This window comes from Vombatus ursinus, unplaced genomic scaffold, assembly GCF_900497805.2.
Source record: "Vombatus ursinus unplaced genomic scaffold, bare-nosed wombat genome assembly UNPS02014791.1, whole genome shotgun sequence".
NCBI lineage: Eukaryota > Metazoa > Chordata > Mammalia > Diprotodontia > Vombatidae > Vombatus > Vombatus ursinus.
The window spans coordinates 10551321-10572798 of NW_020954569.1; positions in this window are offsets into that span (position 1 = coordinate 10551321).

Sequence of the window (21478 nt, forward strand, 5' to 3'; positions counted from 1 at the left end):
GATTTTGATCTATGCTTAGTTTCTACCATACTCTTTTCCAGTTTTGCCAGCAGTTTTTTTTAAGGAATTCTTCTCTTCAGTGAGATTTTGTACCTCCCCCCCCCCAATTTGGCTAATTCTGCTTTTTTAATTTTACTTTCTCCCCTTTGCTTTTTTTTTTTTTACTATTTGGCCTAATCTGTTTTTTAAGGTGTTATTTTCTTCAGTAATTTTTTTGTTTCCTTTACCAACCTGTTGACTCCTTTTTCACAATTTACTTGCATCACTCTTATTTCTCTTCCGAATTTTTCCTGTACCTCTTTTATTTGATTTTTAAAATCCTTTTTGACCTCTTCCATAACCTAAGACCAATTTGTATTTTTCTTAGATGCTTTGGATATAGGAGATTTGGCTTTGTTTTCTTCTTCTGAGCGTGTGTTTTGATCTTCCTTGTCACCATAGTAACTTTCTAAGATCAGATGTTTTTCCTGTAGTTTACTCATTTTCACAGCTTATTACTTGAATTTTAAAGTTAAAATAGGCTTCTGCTTTAAGGATGGAGGATACACTATGCCAAGCTTCAGGGATTTTATGAAGCTGTTTTTAGAGATACTTCTAGGGATGTGTAAGTTTTGAATTCTTCCAATTTGGCATAATCTCAGGAGATGTGTTTATTACTCTCCTGGCCTGTGCCCTGGTCTGTGAGTGACCATAATTGCTCTAACTGTGTGATCCTGGGCAAGCCCCTTAACCTCTGTTTGTCTCTGTTTTCTCATCTGTAAAAGGGGAAAATAATAGCATTAACTTCCCAGGGTTGTTGTGAAGATCAGTAGATAATATAAAGTGCTTAGCACAGTACCTGGTACGTGGTAAGCACTCTATATAAGTTAGCTATTATTGTTGATCCTTAAAACAACCCTGAGAGATAGGTGCTGTTATTATCATCTCCTTTTTATAGCTCAAGAAACTGAGAGAGGTAGAGGTTAAGTGATTTACACAGCTAGTGAGAATCTGAAGTTGAATTTTCATTTTGGTCTTCTTTACTCTAGGTCCAAATTTCTATCCCCTGTGCCATGTAGGCTTGTCCAAGGTAAGGTAGCCAGTCTCTAATCTCATATGTTTAAATATTCCCTCCAATGATGCAGGTTGAAACCAATCTATCTGTCTGCTTATACTATCTTCCTATTTTCTGAGACCAAGTTTACCCTTTGGTGTCTACCTAATAATCCAGGCTTTACTCCAATTTCCCTTGACATCATAAGAGTACCAGGTTAACTTATAGGGCACCCATCCGTTCATCAGTTCTCCTTTGCTTTTATCACCTGACCACCTCATTTTCTTTTTAATCATGCATTTCTTTGGTTTCATCCTTTACTCCACTCCTTCTTTGTAGTTTTTTCTTTGCTATGTGCTGCATGTTGTCCTGAAAGTGTAACTACAAAGAAAGTATATTTTAATCACTGTTTTCTGTGTTTGTATATCTGTTTAATTTATATATGCCTGCCAATATCCTTCTTACTTGAAGATTCTGCTACTGGCCAGTACTCTTGTATATGCCAATGTGTCTGGGAAACAAACATCCACTGAATAGCAGCTCTTTCTCTGCATCTTCAAGTTTCTGACATAGTCACTGTGACTCTGCTTCCTGGACTGCTTCTACCTGAAGCCAAAATAATTCAATCCCAAAACAGGTCATCACAATAGTGACAAATCAAACAAATCACTTTGCAGGGGTCTAACATTCTTTCCTTATTAAAGGCACAGTCTACAGGATTAAGTATTTTGCTGAAATCTTCACTAAGTTTTAATAATAAATTAACATTTTTATGTTTTAATCTCTGTGTGTATGATCAATGATCATTGGGTCCTAAGGGAATAACATATATATATATATATATATATATATATATATACATAACAGAATTTCTGCCTTCAGATAATTTATAATCTAATAATTATGTTACCTACCATTTTTGCAATACTCCAAGGTAAACAGAGTGGATTTACCACTGCTCATGCTCTAGGAAGTGCAATATTTTTATCCCTCTTTTATAGGTGGAACAACTGAGAATGGCAGAGTTTATGTGACTTACCCAAAGTCAAATGGTAAATAATTCAACAAGGATTAAAATCCAAGTTTCTCAATTGTAATTCTGTCTTTCTTTACATTATATTGCTCTATCTCCTGCAAGCTAGAGAGATAAAATTAAAAAATTAGCTACTTCACTGAGTAAAATAACATAACAAATGAGGGCTTCAGTCGATATATGCCAAAGGACTTTCAAAGTCCCTTTTGGTGAGACTTACATCTGAGGTGCTTCAGAAAATCTTAGCAAATAGGGAAGTAATTTAAAATTACTCAGGAAGGAGTAGTAAGGTAAGTATTGACGGAGAGAAGATGGAACTATGTTTTAAATGGAAGGAATGGCATGCATAAAGCTACAGAAATGAGGAAATACAAAGGTTAAATGATTTGGGTAGAGCTCTCTTATAGATGAGTAGTAGGAGTTAAAAGATAAATTAGAAACAGATCATGAAAACTATCAAATATCAGAATAAGGAATACATTCTTTATTCTTTTGGCAGTAATGAGACAAAATTCTTAGTGTGCAGGGGGATGTCATGATCAAACAGAACTTTAGGAAAATGAATCTGAAAGTGTTATGCAAGATTTCCTTACAACAAAAAAGATCAAAACAGGGAGTTCTATGGGGAAGCAATTGTAATAATCTGGGGATGTTAATAAGAGTTGAATTAGGGTGATGACAGTGTAAAGGAAAGGAAAGGACAGAGTTGTGAAATACTGCAAAGAGAAAATTGACTATCCTCTTTTCAGTCAGTATGAATAGCTCAGCTGATTAAATAATGCTGATAATGATAAATCTATGGGAGTGGTGAACACAGGAGAGAGTATCAATTAGAAATTGAAAGGGCCTGAAATGTTTTCATAAACAAGCTGCTTTGCAAACTCATTTAAATGACAGTTCCTGTGAAGAAAAATGTGTTCAACAATAATTAAATACTATTGAGAATTAATGGTTTTGATTTATGCAGAAATAAAATCTCTAATATAGGCAAGGGAACCAGTAGTTACCATATTTCAGTAAATCATAGTAAGAAACAGAAGAAAGTCTGGATATACCACTCTCAGTACAAATTATATATATTTATACATATACAATTATATATACATATATGTATGTATTTGTGTGTGTTAGGTTGTTAAGCACAGGTATACAAAACATGGATTGATCATCCCATTGATAATAATTGAAAGATTAAGTATTTTAAATAAAGAAAAAAGATTAGGTAAAAATGAAGCAAAGCTAAACAAATACATAATGCAGAAATTAAGACCTATTTTGCCTGAATTTTGTGCACATAAGCCTGGATGGAGTTAATGGAACTAATCAGAGATTTTATGAAAAAAAGAACTTATGTGTTCTTGATTTATAGATTTTATCAAAATGAATATTACCAAAAAGAATTATACTTAAATTATGAAAGATCATGAAAAACTTGTAATCATTCCTAGAGGAAGAAGAGAAAATAAAATAAAAAATCACAGTCCCTTCCATTATTGCTTTTCTTTACTTTATTTTTTTTCCTTTTTTTTCATCATTGCTTTTCTATCTCTGAATATTAGGAAGATAGCTCTCATTGTTACCCTGGAAATGCAGGGAATGGCCATAAAATAGGTGAATTTGCTTTCCTTTTACTATTAATCTTTCTACTCTATATTTTTGTAGCTCTTTTGTTTCATAAACAGATGGTAACTCATACACCTATTTTTTCTCCTTTCTCACAAAGGAGCTGCCCTATATCTTATTATAGAATCCCAGTATTTTCTGTATTCTAATATCATTCATTTGATAGCTATAGTCATATTTCTCTTCTCTTTTGTGGCTTAAGCCAGTCTACACTTGGTGCCCTTACTTTTTTTCTCGCTTTTTAAAAATTTCTGCAATTTGGCTTCTAATCCCAGCATTCAACTGAAATTATTCTCTAGTTACCCATGATCTTTATTTTGCCAAAGCCCTTTCTTAATCTTTACCAAAAAGGTGGAATGTGAGAATTATGTGAAGCTTTTAAAAAAAATTGTGCCAGTATTACTTTAAAATCATTTATTACTAAACTGTATTGCTGGGAGATGAACTGTACAGTTTAGCTAGTATGGGAAGATGAAAGTTTTACCATATCATGTGACTTACTCATGGCAGCTTTGCCTGCCCGCCTGTTCCTCTTGTGTTTTTCATGGGGTTGAGTGACAATACAGTTAACACTGCAGAGCTCTAAAGAAACCAATGTGCATGCACTGAAAATTCTAGGCTCTCTACATGCACTACAGATAAATGCATATCCATATGCCACTGGTACATTGCTGTTCTGTTTATCTTTAAGCAGCATGATGAGCAGAATTATACTGAGAGACGATTACACAATGAAAGGTTATAAACCATTTTTTTCTACTAAAAAAAACAAGGTTTGACATTTATGCAGTGGTGATGATTGTGTGGTAAAATATGGTATCTTTGTTAACCATTCTGTAGCCTCTGACTTTGACAGTGTTAGTTACTTTCTCCTTGATACTCTCTTCTCTCTAGGTACTTTTTGTTATTGTTTTGCTTTATTGTCACATTACTTTCTCTTTGTTTTTCTCAATACCTATAATACTGTTCTCCAATTTCCTTTGTTCCATCTTCATCCAGTGCTTACTTGCTAACCTTGGCTATCTCCTAAACCTCTGTCCATATCTTATCTCTTTGCTTCTATACTGTCTCAGTAGTTGAACTCCTTAGTTCCCATGGGTTCAATTCCCAATGATTTCAGTTGAATTCACACACACACATACATACACACACAGAGATGCACACACAAATGCTAACAACTCCTGGTTGGAAGCTTAAGAGTGATTAATACATTATACATTAATTAATACATTATACATTAACATTATATATATACATATATATTAGACTGTGATCAAACTTACATAAAGATCTCCTTTATAAATGACATCTTTACTTTATGTCACTCTCTCATGGTATATTTTATTTTTACCCATACCCCTAATAGATTTCAAATTTCCCAAGAAGAGGGTTTATTTCATGTGTATCTTCTATCCCTAGCCTATATGATAGTGCCATGAATATAGTAGATGATTAATACATTTGTTTAATTGAATTTTCTAACACCAACCCAGCAAATAGTTTTTGAGATTCAATAAGCTTCTAAAATAACCTTTGTCCTATGCACCTTTACAAAGGATATCTGGAAAACTATATTGGCCTTTTGAGGTTCAAAACATCTGTCATTTCCAGATGATAAAACCAAGTCCATAAAGAGTAGCTATTCCAAGGTCATTCAGCTAATAAATAGAAGCCACAGGTTTGAAACTCAGTATCTTTTTCCCCTAAACTATCCTACTGCCCTTCTAATGCCACCTTGTGGCTCTTAATCACCTACATCCTAGATTGTGTGTATTGGTACCTATATCAACAGTCCAAGAAAGGTAGTTCAAAAGCATTCCAGAACTGATTCTCATGGAAACAAAAACCATAATACAAACAGACAGGCTATATGTTTCTCATTAAGCTTGATTGGTTGGTTTTTGTCTTTCATTCTCGAAGAGGACCAAAATGACATTACAATGCTGGAGTCATGTTACAGTGTGTACAACTGTGGCTAATCAGACTAATACAAGCTCAGAATATTCTACCACAGATAGCACAAATAGTCTATGTCAACATTTGGGGAGGATTCTCTAAATTTGTGAATCTCACATTTCTTTTGAGTTACTTTAATTCTGCTTTGTTCATACAGCACAGCAGCTTCTCTGATGAGGGCACACCATGCTGAGCTGAGTTCTTATGCCAGTGTCTCCTGTGTCACACAATCAATTAGTTCAAAGCTTATTTCCATGGCTATTTTAGGTTCTTTCTTATTATGTGTTGATGCTAATGTCCTTGTTGATGTGGGCAAAAAAAAGGCAACAATAATGACTGTGAGTGACTGAGCTTCATCACTCAAAGTCATGTTGAGCACTTGCTATTTTATCTGCTTTATTTTTCCCATTTACTGATGACACAAACATGTATGCCTGCCCCAGACAACGCTGCTTCTCAACATCTTCATTATTGCAATATAACAGATGCCTAACTTAAGATGCCAGAAACCCAGCTTTAGCATGGGGAAGAATATTATTTGCACCTCTTATTGGTGGCGAACAATGACTCCTAGTCAGGTGCAGGAGAACACCAGCCAATCACAAAGAGATAGTAAAACTTTTCTGAATAATTGAATCATGAAAAATATTTTGAAACCTGAAGTTAGACCAAAAAAGCCATTTTTAACATGCCTTACTGCTTACCAAGATTTTTCCTCAAAACCAGCCTGTGAGGCGGGGTTGTGCTGGAATCAGCTTAATTCAGCTTTTCAGAATAGATTGTTAAAATTTCAGTGTGAGCATTTACAACTTGGGAAATTGGTATAAGTTACCAATCTGGACTTGATGGTTTTGCTGATTATCTGGCCTTAAGAAATTGGTAAAAAAAATGTTAATAATGCTAATCAAATTAAAAAAAAACCAAACTGTTCTCTCTCTCTCTCTGTATGTATGTATATATATATATACATATATACATATATGTATATACATACATATATATATGTATATGTATTTAGGCCTAGATTCTCACTCCAAGTATAATATTTTTTGTTGTTCTTGTTCTTGTTTTCACTAGTGTAGAATGCCTATTACAAGGTACAGTATCTTATACCATTAAAATGTAAATTTGACCTTTTTTTTTCTTTCCTTTTGTTACCTCCCTATTTTCCTTTTTCCCTTTAATGACATACCTTTTCTACCTCTGAATTTCTGATCTTTTCTGAAGAGTCTGCATGAAGTTGCCTTGATGCAGGGACATTCTTATGGTTATTCTGAGCCAAAGAAACTGAGTAATTGATAAGTTATATTGATTTCCTGTTTTGACGGGCACAAGCTACAGAATAACTTTCTTACCACTAGGATATTTCTAGTGGTAAGCCAGCCTTGTCCTGTACTCATAATCTGTTTATAGAGCTGGAAGACAGAATAAAGGAAAAGGGGGGGGGAAAGGAAAATGTGTACTCTTTCCAGGGGTATAAAGGTATATATTTAGAGGCATATAGTACAAAAGACTATTATTAGATTAGGAATGCTAGACTTCTTCCTCCCCTATGAAGAATTAATAAAATATGCTTTCTGAGCTTTGAGTGAGCCATTCTTTTGTGAGGATAGTTCTTCTGGGAATCATGTTACGGGACGGGAAAAATTGATTTGCTGGCACCATAACAATAATCCTGAGAATATTCATTTTTAAAGGTGATGTTTCCTGGAATGACACTATGATTGAGTGAATCAGATATTAACCATAAGACACCGGAGAGAAGGAAATATTTTAATATCTCTATGTTTCTGGTATATGGCATTAGTCACCTACTGTTGTCTCTTCCCATCATTATCTTAAAACCATTTGCAAGACTTAAATTACATCATTTATCCTTTTAATGAAGTTATTTTATTCTCTTGTTAAATACAGGGATCTGGGTTTCATTTCAAGAGTTTAATAAGAAGTTAAGAAATACTGAACGTTTATTACATAGATGTTGTTATTATTATGTAATCTGATTTTTCACCCTTCAATCAAGTAGAATTTCTTTTGGAGATAATAATATATGATTCCCTTGAGATATGGGAACAGAAAATCTTTGTTGGAATCAGACAAGGTCAAATTAGGTTCTTTCTGTTTTTCAAAAGTAATTATTTTAATCCTTAAGTAAAATGCCTGTATTATTAATATAATATATGTTAAATATATTATATATTAATATACACACATATATACATCTATTCACATACATATACATACACATATATACATGCATGCGTACATACATACATACACACATATACACAAATGCACATACTGTAGGGTTCATATTAGGGAAAAACCCTAACATATAGCAATAAGTGATGAACAATAAAATACTTAAACTGTAAAAGGTGGAAGGCCAAACATGGTGACCTATTTAAAGTATATTTTAGACACTGAGTCAGAATTTAAGATACTATGACCTATGAAAGCCATAATAAGAATATTGTGACCCATATGTGACCAGTACAGTACAACCCATCCATGACTTCTAATTCGATTACTCAACACATAGATATTGATTAAGTAGTTATTATATCCCAGACTTTTCTCTCAAAAACCTTACATTCCAATGGCAGAAATACTGGAGTAAGTGAGCCAATCCAAATGGGAACAGGTACCTACTTGCCTGTACAAGTGCTACATAGTGAGTGGCCATCTTGTGCACCTGCTACATTCAATAAATACAAGTTAGATATAAAATATTGAGGAAAGGAAAGAATTTACATTTATGGTGATGAGGGAAGGTCTATATAGAAAAAAAAAAGGATTCTATGAGACAGAACTGCAAAAGGAGATCATTTTGTGCATGGTTGAGAACCAATGCAAATGCATGGAGATGGCAAGTGGAATTCCATGTGTAAGGAATATGGTTTGCTTGGATTACAGAATATGGGAGAAGGAGTAATGTTTAATGTATCTAGAAAGGTAGGTTGCATTTCTGGTCAATGTCATTTCATTAATTCTCCATGAGAGGCTACCCAATGTGTTAGAAATCTTCCTCTGGGACTTTTAAAATGTTATGAAAGACATTGCAATACTCATGCTGCATGACTAAACATGCTCTTCGGGCTATATGTGTCCTTTGAAGTTACTTTTAAAGAACTTCTTACATGTAAATCATTATCAACAACATATTGAATTCTGTTTGCATGCACCTTATGCCTTTCTGTTTATTTTAATCAAGAGCCATGAGGCAATAAAAATGTATTTCCTAGGGCTGAAAATGGCTTGCAAACAATAAGGACATTGTCTATCCTATAGTGATAGTATAGGCATAAGGAGCTGACCCCTTGGCTGATGGTATACTTGTCAAGATAGCACATTGAATGTTCATGTGCAGTAGTAGAGTTTAAAAAGAATTGAAAAAGTATGATAGAGTATATTATAGCCTTCAAACTGTGTAATTATACACAGTTGAATAGTTTATATGTGTATGTATGGCTATATATAGGGAAGGCAAGATTGTATGTGAAAAGGAAGGGTCATTTGATATGAACTCCCAGAGTAATTTCTAAATCTAGTAAGTGTTCATAGAAAGGAAGAGGTCTTACATTGCATTTGAACCTCCATAATTATTTCTGAACCCTAGAACAGTTAGGAGAGCCCTTAATATGGATTAAATGATTTGATTCTGGATTAAGTACAATAAAGCATATATTAAATCCTGTGCTTGACTGAAGTCCAGTCCTCAAAGTACAATAGGAAGTATTCTGAAATGTGATTATGATAGTGCTTTTCCCACTCAAAAGAATTTTAAAAAAAAGAAATGACTTTAACAGTTCTCCCCTTTATTTTTCCTTTTGTTCTCCATTTATTCAGAGTTACTAGTACAGCTGCTCAGTATCAACCAGATAAAGGTCACTAAGAAATAATGATTGCTTCCAAATAACTCTCCTAATTATTCATTGCCACAGGACCTACTTGACACTTTTTTGACAGCTATCAGAACACCTCTTACTTCACAAGAGAACAAACAAACAAAGCCCCCCGATTATTCACTCATTAGCTTGGGTTTTCTATATAGAAACATTTAAATCCCCTTAGATTAGATTAGACAGCCACAAGATAGTGCATGGCTGGTTAAGTGCTGTTTCCAACTGATTTGGGGGCAGAAGTAATGAACAATGTAATGAAATGTTAGGTATGTGACCTGATGGACATAGAGTTGAGGCTATAGTCAGGGAGATCTGACTTCATATTCAACTTTAGACACTAGATATGTGACTCTTGACAAGACACTTAACTTCCATTTGCCTCAGTTTCCTTATCTGTAAAATGTGGATAATAGAGCATATACTTCACAGAGTTGTTGTGGGGAACAAGTGATATATTTGTAAGGTGCATTTCATAATGTCTTGAATGTAGTGAGCATTATATAAATATTACCTGGCAGTAGTAGTAGTAGTTGTAGTAGTAGTAGTAGTAGTAGTAGTAGCAATAGTAGTAGTAGTAGTAGTAAACATTAAGAGATTAAGGCAATGAAAACTGAGGCACAGTTATGGCATGTCTCAGCAAGTGAGTAATAAAATAAGAGAAGTTTGAAATAGTCATAAGAGATTCATTGACGGGACTTTTTGGAAGAGACATCTATAAGCAAGTTCAAATTTGGGTAAGACGTCAGTGCAATTCCAAGGAGCAAACTGTAGGATCCACCCTAATGGTGAAATAACCCAGCAGCCAGGATGCTGTGTCTTGGAAGCAGTGAGTGGCTGTGTCTACGAGTGATGTTGCGATTGGAAATGAACTTGGTGGGAGTCAATGCTGTATAGCAACTGTTTAAATTTGGGCTCATTCTCCTCAGGGATTAAAGTCACTTAAAGGAAAATGTTTTACTGATTTGGAGGGGAAGAGGAAGACAATTCTTTACTTCTGTTCCTGTTTATTTTATCAGCTAACAGACGATTTTCAAAAAGCAATTGATATTAATTACACATCTATGATATTGAGGAGATGTTACCTGGTAATTTATATTGAGGAGGCACATAGAATGGGAGCTTAAGCCAAAGGGACTTCAATACTTTTCAGGCTTACACTGAGATCCCAGAAGGTGAGACAAAGCCTTGTTTGGAGGTCCTGATTTCTAACACTGTTGCAGTTGAGAAAGTGAACCTTAGAGACTTTTTGTGGGCTTCATATAAGACACAGGCTGGAGATAAATACTGGGGCCTCTGTGTCTGTGGGAACTCACCATACAGATTTTCTTTCTTTACAGGACTTTCCTCATTGTATTGTTTAGTTTTTGACTGTCTACAAGGGAAAAAACAGCAACAACTGATTAATTGAATTCTTGACAATTTCAATTTTCACTTAGTTGATTTCCTTTGAGTATGTTATTCCTTTCATAATCAGTATGACTATTATGCTTATAAATTCCCTAAAATGATAGAGAATTGCTATTTATTAATTTCTTTTATTAATTTAATTTATCTTTAATTTCTGCTATATTTATGGATGTAGGAGCTATCTCATATCTGAAGTTGAATATAACAAGGATCCTGACTTAAAGCAATGTATAATTAAGTGGAGGTGAAGGGTTGGAGTGAAGACAGGCATATTAATGGCAGTAACATAAGGCAGTATTTGCTAAGTGCCACATGAGAAATTTAAAGTGCTACAGTGTTTAAGAGGAAGAAAATAGAACTGTTCAAATGGAATCAAGGAAGATTACATGGAGGAGGTGATAGTTGAAATGGTTCTTGAAGTATAGTTAGGATATGGACAGGCAGAGGTGGAAGAAGACAATTCCAGATAGATGAAATGATATCAACACAGCCATAGAGGCAGGAAATTTAAATAAAAATAGTGAGTCTTCCTCTTTGGAAAGAAGGTAAGTTATGTATAAGGGGTTAATGCTGGATAGGTAGATAATATTTTTCTAATGGAATACATTTAATTTTGGCCTAAGGAATATGACAATTTAGAAGGCAAAGGGGAGCCATTAAAAGTCTTTGAGCTGGGAATTGAAATTAGCTGAGCTGGAATTTATATGAATGAAACTAACAGGAATATCTATAATGAGATATACTGGAAGAAGATCCTAAAAGGAGGGAAGAATTCAGAGGTGATTTCAATAGTTCAGGCATTTCACTCCTCTAAAATGTATTACTTAATAGCCTTTGTTTGTGGCAAGATGAATATTTTATCTTTGCTGTAAACTGGATCCCCCAAAATTTACCAAAGACAATATTCAACAAAAGGAAATTTTTTTTGACTCTACATTTGAAGGTGATTTCATAAGTTGTTATTTTTAATACAGATGTTTTCATTATTTTGGTTGGTTGCCAATACATTAACAATCTTGAAATCTCACAAATGTAAGCTGCCTTCTGATAGAAAGAAGTCATCAATGATTTGAGAAAAATACTTCCAAGTATGAAGCAAAAAATGAATGTGATGATTCTAATATGCAAATCTATTGAGTCTGAAAATATGTAAATGTTGAAATTCCTGTGAGTCATAATTTTTGATAAAATTGTTAAAGTTGTCTTGAAAGTGTCTGTTATTACACAAATAGGGAACACTTGCCATAATGTCTTAGAGAATGAAATTTAATTACTTATAAGTGAAAAAAAATAATCAGAGAATCAAGCTCTGCAATTCATTTTTTAATGAAAATATTTAGCCAAATCAAAATCATTTTATTTAAAAATATTTCAATTTAATGTCATAAATGAAATGATATTTTTCAAAACTTTCCATCTTCACAACCAAAGCATTTTAGCACAAAGTAGCAAATGCATATGCCCAGACTCCATCATTTGCCAAAGGAATTTTAACTTTCAAAATTGAATTCATTGCTCTTAATAAAATGTACAATCTGTACAGCTTGTATGAGAACATTGGAGTATATACATATTTTTTATAATATAAAAATTTGCAATCCTAATTTAATCAAACAAAAAGGCTTTTGTTCTTGTTCTTACATGATGGCCCAAGTACCTGTGCAAATATAGCAAAGGATGCCTACCAACAATGTTTATATTGCTTGGACCTTACACCTAAGACATTATTTGAAAATTGGGTCCTGTTTATGTTTCATTCAGTAGGACAAAGTGGTATTCACCTTGTCTATCAAGAGTTAGTTTTTTTTTTTTTTGGTTGTTGTATACCTCCAGTTTATGTTTTAAAAATTAAGAAATTTTGGTTAAATTTAAATTTATAATTTTTCTATTAGTAGAAATTCCAGCTATTTAATAAATCTACTTTAAACTATAACTAACTTTTTACTTACATCTAAAACCTCACCAAGAAGTATTAGATCCAGCCTCAGTTTGGCAGTCTACAAGGGAAAAAACAGCAACAACTGATTAATTGAATTCTTGATAATTTTAATTTTCACTTAGTTGATTTCCTTTGAGTATGTTATTCCTTTCATAATCAGTATGACTATTATGCTTATGAATTCCCTAAAATGATAGAGAATTGCTATTTATTAATTTCTTAAATTTATCTTTAATTTCTGCTATATTTATGGATGTAAGTGCTACCTCATATCCCCATCAAAAGATGGGGAATTCTCTACCCCTTGATGATGCCCATTCATTTTTAAATTTTATTTTTATATTTAAATATTTAATGGAAAAATGTTTTTTTTTCTCTCCCATTTCCCCAATATTAAAAAAGGGAAAAAGAAACAATGGTAATGTATCCATACTCAAGCAAAACAAATTCCCCAAAATAAATGTTATTCTGCATTTTGAGTTCATTGACTCTCTGTTAGAAGATAAGATGGTGTGGACCTTCTAAATAGTGACTTGCCTTGTAAAAGTCAAAAATTAAACTCTTTTGAAAAGAAGCTGAATGGAAAATACATCCTTCCATCTTTTTTGGCCCTCTTTATTTGCGCCTAGAGTTCACTCTTGGAAATTTCTTCATATTTATAGATTATGTCTAGGTTTCCACAGATCTGGGTGAGTGGGCCCACATAAAAATGGTATGTAGTATAAGTAAACTTTTACTTCACTGCAAAGGAAATATAGAAGACATCAAATACTCCAAAGAGCACATAAAATAATGGAAAACACAAATATCATAAATATTTTTTTAAAAATTCCTCTTCAGCAGATCTCATTCTCTCACAGGGTTCTTAGGGTCACCGAAACTCAGCACTACCCTTCAGTGGGAACTAATTTGGGAATGGTAGCAGGTCAATGTCCTGGCTTTACAGTGAATCCTAAAGGGCCAACACTTTTTACTTATATATTTCGTGTCTTTATTGTTTTTTAGGCAATTGGAGTTAAGTGACTTGCCCAGGGCATATCTTTATTTTTTAACAGCTCCTCTTGCTTTATGGATTATTTGGGTGATCATCTTCCCTTTCTAAGAGTCACAATGCTCAGGAAATTCACTTTCAAAATTTTGAAGTTAATACTGATGAAACTTCTAAGTTTTGTATTGTTTAAGGAACCTAGACAGAAGGCTAGAATATGGTATCATACTGAAACCCCTCTTCCTCTAAATAGGAAACAGGGCTTCAGGGATGAGATGGTACTTAAAGTCTCCCTCTTGGGCCAAATAGATACTATATGTTTTCTTTTCTTTTTTTTATTTTCTTTTTCCCAGGCAAAACATGTTTCTGTATTAGCCACATCACCACAAAAAGTAAGGAAATGCAAGTGAGAAAATTATACTTAAATTTGCAGAGTTCATCATACCACCTCTGGAGGTGTATAGCATTTTTTAGTCATGACTCCTTTTGAATTTTCTTTTATCAATATACTGATCATAGTAAACAAGCCTTTCACAGTTGATCATAATTACAAAATTGCTATTTCTGTGAACAATGATCTTCCAGTTCTTTTAATTTTTAATCATTTTAATCATTTCATATGGATATTGCCATATTTTTTTTCTGAAACCACCACCCTCATCATTTCTCAAAGCATTGTTCAAAATTCTCCAAATGATAAACATGTCCTCAATTTCAAATAATTGGCCAGCACAAAAAGAGCTGTTATAAGTATTTTTGAACATATAAGTCCTTTTCTTTTTTCTTTGATCTTTTTTGTAGTACAGACCTAGAACTGGATTGTATTGCTGGGTCAAAGAGTATGCACATTTTATAGCTTTTTAGGCATAGGGCCAAATTGTTCTGCAGAATGTTTGGACCAGTTCACAACTCCACTAACAGTTTATCAGTGTACCTATTTTCCCTTGTCCCCTCCAGCATTTGTCTTTTCTGATAGGTGTGAGGTGAACCTTGGTGTTGTTTTAATTTGCATGTATTTAATCAGTAGTGATTTAGAGCATTTTTCATATGACTACAGATAATTTTGATTTCTTCTTCTTGTGAATTGGGGAACGGTTCTTATTTCTTTATAAATTTTACTCAGTCCCCAATATATTTGAGAAATGAGCCTTTATCAGAGAAATTTGCCAATATTTTTATATTGCTTTATTTTTTATGGTACCTCTGGCAAAATATAGTTTCCTTGCTTATCTCTTTTAATTAGGTCTAATTTTATTTTCATTCTGTCTGAGGTCATGATTGCTACCCCTACCTTTTTCTTTTACTTTAGTAGAAACATAATACATTCTGTTTTAGTCCTTTATTTTAACTATGTGTGTGTCTTCTGTTTCAAGTGTGTCTCTTCTAAAAGACATATAGTTGGATTCTGTCTTCTAGTCCATTCTGCTCTCTATTTTCATTTTATGTATGAGTTCATCACATTCAGTTATATTTACTAACTGTCTGCCATTCTATTTGTTTCTTTTTATCCTTCTCTCTCTCTTTTAATCCTACCCCTCCTCAAAAGTCTGTGTGGCTTGTTACCACTTCCTCCCTTAATCTTCCCTTCCCTTTGATCATCCTCCTCCCTATGTCTTTTCCCATTCCTCTCTCATTTCCCTATTTACTAAGATAGATTTCTTCACCCAAATGAATATGTACATATACTCTTCCCTCTTTGAACCAATTCTGATGAGAGTGAGGTTCAAGTGTTGCATTCTACCCTCACCCATTTCTCCTCAATTAAAAAAAAATTCTTCCTACCTTTTCCTTTACTCTCCTCCCTGGGAATCCTTCTTCAGTTTTTTTTTCAAATTTAGACATCATCCCAATATAATTGACTCACATCCATGCCCTTTGTCTATGTAAACTCTCTTTAATGACCTTACTAATGATAAAGTTCTTAGGAGTCACATTATCATCTCCCCAGATAGCAATATAAACATTTGAACTTTACTGATTTTTTTATGATTACTTTTTCATGTTTACCTTTTTATGCTTCTCTTGAGTCTTTGGTTTAAAGTCAAAATTTCTATTGAACTGTAGTCTTTTCATTAAGAATGCTCGAAAGTGCTCTATTTCATTAAAAATCCACTTTCCATCTGAAGGATTGTGCTTAGTTTTGGTGAGTAGGTTATTCTTCTTTATAACCCTAACTCCTTAGCCTTCTGAAATATCATATTCCATATCCTCTGCTCCTTTTAAAGTAGAAACTGCTGAACCATCTGTGATCTTGACTGTGGTTCCATATTAATTTTTTGATGCTTTTTAGTTTTTTTTAATTTAAAACAAAGTTTTAATAGTATGTTTCCCATTTGTATGTAAAGACAATATTTAGCATTCATTTTTACAAAATTTTGAATTCCAGATTTATCCCCCTCACTCTCTCCCCTCCTCTCTTCCTAAAATGGTAAGCAATTTTATGTTATATATATATATATATATAATTATGTAAAACATATTTCCATATTAGTCACAGTTGTGAAAGAAGAAACAGGTCAAAAGAAAAAGAAACAGAAAAAATAAAGTGAAAATATATATATATGCTTCCATCTGTATTCAGAGTCCATCAGTTCTTCATCTGGAAATAAAAAAAAAATTTCCATCATTTGTGCTTGATCTTCGATCATTGTGTTGCTGAGAAGAGCTGAGTCATTCATAGTTGCTCACCACACAATGTTGCTGATACTGTGAACAATGTTTTCCCCATTCTGCTCATTTCACTTTACATCAGTTCATGAGTCTTTCCAGTTTTTTTCTGAAAGTTGCCTACTCATCATTTCTTATTGCACAATAGTGTTCCATTACATTCATATACACAACTTGTTCAGCCATTCTCCAGCTGCCATCCCATCAATTATAAATAATTTGCTACCATGATGTGGCTTCATGTTATCTGAATTGTGTCTTTCTGGCCTGCTGAAGTATTTTCTCTTTGACCGGAATTTGTGGAATGTTGCTGTACTTTTCCTGGTAGTTTTCACTTTGGGATCTCTTTCAAGAGGTTGTCATTGGATTCTTTCAATTTCTAGTTTACCCTCTCAATCTAAGATATTGGAGACATTTTTCTGTATAAGTTATTGAAATATTATTTCTAAGTTCTTTCCTTGTACATGGCTTTCAGGTAGTCTGATAATTCCTAAATTATATCTCCTTGACCTTTTACTCCAGGTCAGTTCTTTTTCTGATGAGATATTTCACATTTTCCTCTGATTTTTCATTCTTCTGATTTTGTTTTATTGTTTTTTGATAACTCATGGAGCCATTAACTTACAATGGCCCAATTATAGTTTTTAAGGAATTATTTTCTTCAGTGAGCTATTTCCCCTGCTTTTGACCAATTCTACTTTTTAAGGAGTTCATTTCTCCAATGAATTGTTGTGCCTCTTTTACCGTTAGGCCAATACCATTTTTAAAGTGTAATTTTTAAAAATATTTTTGTGCCTCTTTTATCAAGCTGTAAATTCTCTTTTCATAATTTTCTTGCATCACTCTCATTTACTTTTTCAATCATTCTTCTATCACTTTTATATCTTTCTTTAATCCTTCCAGAATTTTTGTTTGGGATTGAGTCGAATTAGCATTTTTTTTTTTTTGGTGGCTTTGCTTGTAACTGTTTTCACATTACTATCTTCTTCTGAGTTTATGTTTTGCTTTTCCCTGCCAACATAGTAGATTTTTATGATCAAGTTCTTTTTGGTTGTTGATGTTTGCTTATTTTCTAGTGTATTTCTTGATGTATGTTGAAGTTGGGCTCACTTTGGGGTGTGGAGGCATTATACCAAGCTTCAGGCTTTTTTGTTCTAGTCTTTTCAGAATAAGTTCTGGGGATCTGTAAGTTTGCAATGCTTCCAAGGTGGTATGATCCATGGAGAGTTGTTGTCACTGTTCTTTTGGTCTATATTCTGATAGTCACTCTGTTCCATTGCAACTATACTTATTAGCACCTTTTTTTGGCTTTGGAACTGTGACCAGGTCCTCAGCTTTCCTGCAGGCACAAGCGCCAATATTCCTCTCTATCTTGGAACTGGGACTGACCACCATTGCTCCCTTCTGCCCTGGAACTGTGACCTACAGCTGCATATGGGCAATAAAATTGCCAATCAGCACCTCTGTACCCAGGGTCAGCAAATGGTTCCCTATAATCTCTTTCTGACCTCCTCAACATCTCTGTCCTGAGATCTCCCAAAGCTGTTGCTGTTACTGCTGCTGATGTCACAACCACTTCTAAGGACCGTGGCTGGTACTGCTGCCATGATCTGGGCTAATTTTCCTCCTGGTGTTATAGAGCATTCCTGCCAAACTTTTTAGTTGTGTTAGATTGGAAAACAAAAAGTCTCACTCTGACCTTCTGTTGCCTCTACCAGGCCAAAATTTAATTTGAGGAGTTATTTTAAAGTTGTTTGGATAAGAATGTTGGGAGAATTCAAGTGTGTGGCTTCCTTTAATCAACTATCTTGGCTCTGGCCAAATACCCATTCAATTTTAAGAAAGTTCTCAGTGTTAGAACATTTTTCCCCATTTTAGTGAACCAAATCCCACATCTCTATAATTCTCACAATTTGTTTCTCTTTTTGCCCAAGTGGGTCATGAAGAACTAAGTCTAATTTGTCTTTCTTTTTAAGTTTTTTAAATTAATTTATTTTTAGTTTTCAACATTCACTTCCACAAGATTTTGAGTTCCATCTTTCCCCTCCCCTACCCCAACACAACGTGCATTCTGAATACCCCTTCCCTCAATCTTCCCTCTCTTCTATTACCCACCTCCCCCTTATCTCCTTCTTTTTCTATTTTCCTGTAGGGCAGGATAGATTTCTCTACCCCTTTGCCTGTATATCTTATTTCCTAGTTGCATGTAAAAACAATTTTTAGCATTCATTTTTAAAACTTTGAGTTCCAAATTCTCTCCCTTTCTCCTTCCCCTCCCCATATAGAGAAGGCAAGCAATTCCATATACATGTGTAGTGATGCTAAATACTTTCATAATAGTCATGGGGTGAAAGACTAACTTTATTTCCCTCCATTCCTTCTTGCCCCTCATTTATTCTATTCTCTCTGTCCTTTCACATTATCCCTCCTCAAAAATGCCTTGCTTCTGACTACCCTCTCCCCTAATCTGTCCTCCCTTCTATCATCCCCCTTCTCTTATCCTTTCCCCCACTATTTTCCTGTAGGGTAAGATAGATTTCCTTACCTAATTGAGTGTGTATATTATTCCTTCCTTAAGCTAAATTCAATGAGAGTAAGATTCACTCATTCCCCCTCACCTCCTCTCTGTCCCCTGCACTGTAAAAGCTTTTCCTTGAATCTTTTATGTAAGATAATTTTCCCCATTCTACCTCTCTTTTTCTCCTTCCCCCAGCAAAATCCTCTCTCTCACCCCTCAATTTTGTTTTTAGATATCATCCCTTTATATTCAACTCACCCTGTGCCCTCTGTATATGTGTGTGTGTATAAGTATGTATGTATATATTCCCTCCAACTACCCTAATACTGAAAAAGGTCTCATGAGTTACAAATATCATCTTTCCATGTAGGAATGTGAACAGTTCAACTTTAATAAGTCTCTTATGATTTCTCTTTCTTGTTTACATTTTCATGTTTCTCTTGAGTCTTGCATTTGAAAGCCAAATTTTCTGTTTAGCTCTGGTCTTTTCATCAAGAATGCTTGAAAAGTCCTCTATTTCATTGAATGTCTATTTTCCCCCTCTGAAGATTATACTCAGTTTTGCTTGGTAGGTGATTCTTAGTTTTAATCCTAGCTCCTTTGACCTCTGGAATATCATATTCCAAGCCCTATGATCCCTTAATGTAGAAGAAGCTGCTAAATTTTGTGTTATCCTGATTGTGTTTCCACAATCCTTTAATTGTTTCTTTCTGGCTGCTTGCAATATTTTTGCCTTCACCTGGGAACTCTGGAATTCAGCTATAATAATTCTGGGAGTTTTCCTTTGGGGATCTCTTTCAGGAGGTGATTGGTAGATTCTTTTCATTTCCATTTTACCCTCTGGTTCTAGAATATCAGGTCAGTTTTCCTTGATAATTTCTTGTAGGATGATGTCTAGACTCTTTTTTTTAATAATGGTTTTCAGTATGTCCAATAATTTTTAAATTATCTTTCCTGGATCTATTTCCAGGTCAGTTGTTTTTCCAATGAGATACTTCACATTATCTTTTTTTTTCTTTCTTTTAGTTTTATTTCATAAGTTCTTCATTTCTGATAAAGTCATTAGCTTCCATTTGCTCCTTTCTACTTTTTAAGGAATTATTTTCTTCAGTGAGCTTTTTGACTTCCTTTTCCAATTGGCCAATATGAAATTCTTCTCCTCGTTGGCTTTTTGGACATCTTTTCACAATTGAGTTAGTCTATTTTTAAGGTGTTATTTTCTTCAGTATTTTTTGGTTCTCCTTTAGCAAACTGTTGACCTGTTTTTCATGTTTTTCTTGCGTCACTCTCATTTCTCTTTCCAGTTTTTCCTCTACTTTACTTACTTGCTTCTCAAAATCCTTTTTGAGCACTTCCATGGCCTGAGACCAATTCATGTTTTTCTTGGAGGCTTTGTATGTAGGAGCTTTGATTTTGTTATCTTCTTCTGATTGTATGTATTGATCTTCTTTGTCACCAAAGTATAGTCTCTGGTTGCTCATGTTCCCAGCCAATTACTTCACTTTTTAAATCTTTGTTAAGGCAGAGCTCTGTTTCCAGTGTGGGAGGTACACTGTCCCAAGCTTCGGGAGTTTTGTGCAGCTGTTGTCAGAGATATTTCTAGGGACATGTAAATTTTCAGTTCCTCCAAGGCGGTATGATCAAAGGAGAGGTGTTTACTCCTTTCCTGGCCTGTGCTCTGTTCTAGGAGTGACCACAAGCACTCTTTTCTGCCTTGGAACTGTGAGGAAGATTCCAGCTCCACTATGGCCACAAGCTCCATCTTGCCACTGCTCCTCACCCCAGGACTGCCACCCAGAGCTGTGACCCAGATCCAAGCAGGGTAAAGCAAGAGAATCCTGCCTCAGCACCAGCAAAGAGATCCCTGCTGCACTCCCCCCTGATGAGCCACTCGATCCTCCCAAGATGATCTTTGTGGGCCAAGAGCTCCAGAAGCAGCTGCCGCCACTGTGACCTCCACTGTGTGATTGTGCTAGGGCCAGGACTGGACCACACTCATCTCTCACTCAGTTCTGCCAGACCTTTCCCACTGACTTTCTAAGTTGCCTTTGGTATTTGTGGGTTGAGAAGTCTGGAAACAACCACAGCTGTTCCGTGATTCAGTCTCCTTAGGCCTCCAGATTTTCTGGGGCCTTGTCTTTGCCTACATGCTGAATTGTGCTCTTCTCCCAGCCCAGCACAAGAGTCCTTTCCCATCAACCATCCAGGTTGTCTTCAGGTGGAAATTTGTTTCACCACGTCTTTTTGTTGGTTCTTCTGCTCTAGAATTTGTTTAGAGTCATTTTTTTACAAATATTTGGAGGGGTTTGGGGCAGAGCCCAAGCAAATCACTGCTTTCACTCTGCCATCTTGGTTCCACTCCTAATTTCTTTTTCTTTTTTTTCTTTCTTTCTTTTTTTTTTTTTTTTT